This window comes from Callospermophilus lateralis, chromosome 7, assembly GCF_048772815.1.
Source record: "Callospermophilus lateralis isolate mCalLat2 chromosome 7, mCalLat2.hap1, whole genome shotgun sequence".
In the NCBI taxonomy this organism is placed as follows: Eukaryota; Metazoa; Chordata; class Mammalia; order Rodentia; family Sciuridae; genus Callospermophilus; species Callospermophilus lateralis.
In genome coordinates, this window is record NC_135311.1 from 62,074,031 (window position 1) to 62,079,128 (window position 5,098).

Consider the following 5,098-nt stretch of genomic DNA (forward strand, 5'->3'; position numbering starts at 1 on the left):
CCCACACTCATCCCCGTGCTTCCTCCAGGGTCCAGGACTCAGTCTCTTGCCAAATGCATGGCAAGAGAGGGCCAGAGCTCGCTGCCTCCATCCCCCACGCATTGCCCTTGGTTGCCCTATCAAGCCACCTCCAAAAAAACCCTGGCCACAGAAGCCGCTCCCCACCATGCACTGCCAAGTCCCCCAGAGACCAGGCACTGTGCAGCGCACATGAGGGTGGAACCAGGGCCAGCAGCAGATGAGGGCAGTTGTGGATCACAGGCTGTCAGCTGTGAAGCACTCTGATTCAGGCCCCGCCCCGCCCGCAGCTGCCACACCTCCTGGACCAAGGCGGGATGCTGTGGCTCCTCTGACCCTGGATGGCAATTGGTCAGCAGCCATCCCTGCAGTCCCCAGACCAGTGCAGCGCCAGACCGACCACCTCCATCCCACACTCATCCCCGTGCTTCCTCCAGAGTCCAGGATTCAGACTCCCGTGAAATGCATGGCAAGAGAGGGCCAGAGCTCGCTGCCTCCATCCCCCACGCATTGCCCTTGGTTGCCCTATCAAGCCACCTCCAAGAAAACCCTGGCCACAGAAGCCCTTCCCCGCCATGCACTGCCAAGTCCCCCAGAGACCAGGCACTGTGCAGTGCTCATGGGGGTGTAACCAGGGCCAGCAGCAGATGAGGGCGGTTGATGATCACAGGCTGTCAGCTGTGAAGCACTCTGATTCAGACCCCGCCCCGCCCGCAGCTGCTACGCCTCCCAGACCACTGGGTGATGCTTTGGCCGCTCTGACCCTGGATGGCAATTGGTCAGCAGCCATCTCTGCAGTCCCCAGCCCAGTGCAGCGTCAGAGCGACCACCTCCAACCCACACTCATCCCTGTGCTTCCTCCAGTTTCCAGGACTCAGACTCCCGCCAAATGCATGGCAAGAGAGGGCCAGAGGTCGCTGCCTCCATCCCCCACTCACTGCCCTTGGTTGTCCTATCAAGCCACCTCCAAGCAAACCCTGGCCACAGAAGCCCCTCCTCGCCATGCACTGCCAAGTCCCCCAGAGACCAGGCACTGTGCAGCGCTCATAGGGGTGGAACCAGGGCCAGTGGCAGATGAGGGTGGTTGTGGATCATGGGCTGTCAGCTCTGAATTTCCTCTCAGTTTTGCTGAGAGGAAGCTCCAGAGGCCCAACAGCTGTGAAACCAAGTCCAGTACCAGCAGCTCCCAGAAGACCACACCATTTGCATGGGAAAGCTGCCCAGCCCCTCTGACACTGTGGAAGAAGAAAGAGCAGAGCCCAGGTAGGCACAGCTGGGATCCTGCCAGCCTCCTGGCATCTGAGCTGGTGCAGCTGCACATGACGCTGGAGGAGAAGCACAGGGCCATAGAGACCCAGAAGAAGAGGATGGAGGCACTGTCTGCCTGGCAGTGCCTGAAGCTGGGCAAGGCCGCCTTCCTGCATGTGAAGAGGGGGAAGGCTGATGGCGCCCCACACCCACTGAGGCTCAAGTATTTTGCAAAGGAGTATGCTCAGCACAATGGCACGGACTCTTGTCCTGCTTCTTTCCAACCCAATTGACTGTGCAATCTTAGGTAAAAGGCAACTTCTTTGCTATTTTCCTAACCTCCTAAGTCAGTTTGCCTTGGGGCTCAATTCTTGAGCTCCCTGTGTAGATCTTTCCCTGAGGCATTGTTCAGTCTCCTGACCTTGGAAGCCATGTCTAAAACAATAACTCCACCTCTAGGTTCTTTTTCTAGCCCTGTTTTTCCTTTCAGTGTTTCTTTTATGGAGCATTTACATCCTCGGTTCATGACAGAAAATCTTCAATAGGAAATATCACAATCGCCTTATTTTGTAGATGAGGAAACTGAGGCACAGAGAGTAAGAAAGCTGAGTGTGAAGTCAAGTGAGAGCCCCAGGCTGTATTCTTAACTAATGTACCAATCCACCCAATATGGCCAGTGAATGTCTTAGGAGAGGCAGTGATTCATTCTTTTTAGTTGCTGGGAAGTGATTTTTCTCTCCTCTGCACCACCACCCATTTGTTGGCTTTGTCCATTCAGGAAATAATTAATCAACGTTCATGTGTGTTTTGTGGAGCTTGCATTTGGATTGCACTTTTTAGTTTCCAGGATGATCTTTTTCTTTCAGGGAAATTATTATAATTATTTATTTTATTTTATTTTATTTTATTTTTATTAATCTCCTTTTTAGCTTCTCATTTTTTAAAATTTATTTTTATTGACTTTTTAAAAAATAAATGACAGTGGAATGCATTACAATTCTTATTATACATATACAGCATAATTTTTCATATCTCTGGTTGTATATAAAGCATGTTGACACCAATTCATGTCTTCATACATGTACTTTGGGTAATGATGTCCATCACATTCCCCATCCTTGTTAATCCCTTGCCCCTTCCCTTTCCCTCCCACCCCTCTGCCCTATCTAGAATTCATCTCTTCCCAGTAAAAGCTGATCTTACTGCATTTTTCCAACAGATCCTAAGTTAGGTAGGGCAGGAATTGTGAGTTTTTCTGTCATTTCCATTCTAGGAGGTGTCAGAACCAGCTTGGTATTCCTTAACCCTATCAGGAGCTGCAGGTATCTAAGGAGAGGCCTGGGCACTCTGCTTCCCTAGGAAGGCCTCACACTTCTCCGCTTCTCATTGTGGTCCACCCCTCTGTACTATAAACCCTCACCAAAGACCCTAGATCACCTCTTGTTTTGCATTCTCCATGCCAGCCCCAGGACAACCAGAACTTTGGAAGGTCCCATTCCAGCTCATGGGCAGATCTCTTCCTGAGAAGTTGTCTCCATCAACCTCTCTCACTCTGATATGTGTCCTCTCTGCCTCAAAGAAACAGAATATAACAGCAAATGATGCACACACTCACCCCTGACAGGCAGAGTTGGGGCTAGAGGCTGGGTCGATTGAGAGTCCTTGGGGGCGTTTCCAGGAAGGTCTCCTGGAGCAAGGTCCCTGAGCTGTGCCAATGGCAGATGTTACTTTACCATGCAAGACATGGCTTGCAGCCTTCTTGCTTAGGTAGCTGGATTATTCTTCCATTTTTATTTTTAGAGCCAGAGTAGAGATGATCAATGTAATTTCAATGCTCTGATCATAAACCTCCATGTTAATATTTCCCCTTTAAATTGAGTATTTATGAGTCCTTTAAGAACCACCTGGATATTCTACCTTGAGGTCCCAAAGTCATTTAGCTATAAATTATTGAACATTCTCTTAGACCTTTTTCCTTGGTCTGGACTTGATTATTTCTAATGATCATAAATGCCGCTCTAACATTCCAGACATGCACTGTTAAAGTCATGCCATCAGCCAGAATTGAAGCAGGGTACCCAGTCACCCATGTGTCCCCAGCCCAGTGCTGAGAGGTGTAATGACCTTCACACCTTTTATTATACAGGAGAGAGGGTGAGGAGGATGCTGTGTGAGGGGTCGGACCTCATTGGGTATCTCTGTCTTACCTTCTGGAAACATGTGCTGGCCTCTCACCGAACTCCGTGAGCAGTGCCTGGTGATAACTCTGAAGCCAGTTCCTTATAAACATATTTAAAAGTGGTATGTAGCATGGTCCCAAAAGCAATGTGGGCTCCTCCTTACCTTCAGAGGTCAGGACAGTTGAGTTTTGCCAGGCTGCCATGCAGCCGTCTCTACAACCTGGTGCGGCTCAGACTCACTCCTGTGCTGGAGCCAGGCCCAGGCTCTCATCCCTACTACTCCTGACACCTCCTGACAGGCCTGTCTTCACACAGCTCTTCTGGCAGACTGAGCAGCTGCAGATACTGGCGCTGAGTCCATCAGAAGGTGCAGGCTGCCAAAGCACAGTTACAGGGAGGCGAGAGGCAGGACAACCTCTGACTGGGCTCTGACCTTTTCTGTTCTGAGCTCTATTCCAGAGCCAGTGACCTGACAGAGCAGTGGCCCAGGCAACCATCTTCTCCTCATGTGATCTCACAAACCAGAGATGCTTTTACTCCCTTAAAAACTCCTGATGTATTTCTGAGCTTAATTTGCAAACATTTGTGTCTGGGGCTACGGGGGGCCCCCTGACCCAGCACTTGCAGCTCTTCACCTGGGTACCTGTCCAGTGCTGTCTAGTCAAGCTGCAGCTCTTGAAGGTTGTTTCCCACTCCCTGGATTATGTCTCCTCCATCCTAAGAAACTCAAATAAATCATCAGCCAGGAGGAGATGGGAAGTCCATAACAAGAAAGCAGAAAAGAGTGAAAGGAAGTCTTTAACCTCACCCTGCCTCCAGAAAAGGAGGAGGAATTGGAAGATTTGAGCTGCAAGTTAGATTTAGAAACTTTTGCCCTTCTGTTTCTTTCCAAATAAAGTGTGATAATCTCCAAAAGAACTTTTATTGAAGTCATAATAACTAGGCTTTCTATAACTATGTCATGAATTAATGAAAGATTAAATTTTCAATTTGCTTTTAAATCATCATTAGGTTTATTAATATTAACATTACTCTGCTCATGAATACCTTTTAGATGGTTTGCTGTGACACTGTGAACTAAGGGGAAAAATGTTATTTGCTAATTACTTTAGGTGAAATTCAATAGATCCTCACTTTTTGTTTAAAAACAGATAAAATAAAACCAAGAAGATGTTCATGGGACTATACCAGCATTTTGGAAACCTGAAGACAGAGGTGAGTGCAACTGGCCCCATGGAACAACTCATGAGAAGTCTGTGGGTTCCATAGTAACCATCAATCCTGCTCTCTAGAAAAGCTGTGCCACCAACAGACATGGCACAAGGAACCAGAGAATGAGAAGCAAAGTTTCCTGAACAGTCCTCTGGGAGAAAAGGCACAGATCACCCATTGCTTTTATTGTAAAAAAAAAAAAAAATTGGAGTAAGGGTACCAGGGATTGAAATCAGGGTCACTCAACCACTGAGCCACATTCCTGTCCTTTTTTGTATTTTATTTAGAGACAGGATCTCACTGAGTTGCTTAGCATCTCACTTTTGCTGAGGTTGGCTTTGAACTCAGGATCCTTCTGCCTCAACCTCCTGAGCTGATGGGATTACAGGAATATGTCACCTTTTAACCTTCTCTCAAGCCATCCAATGATTAACAAAGAT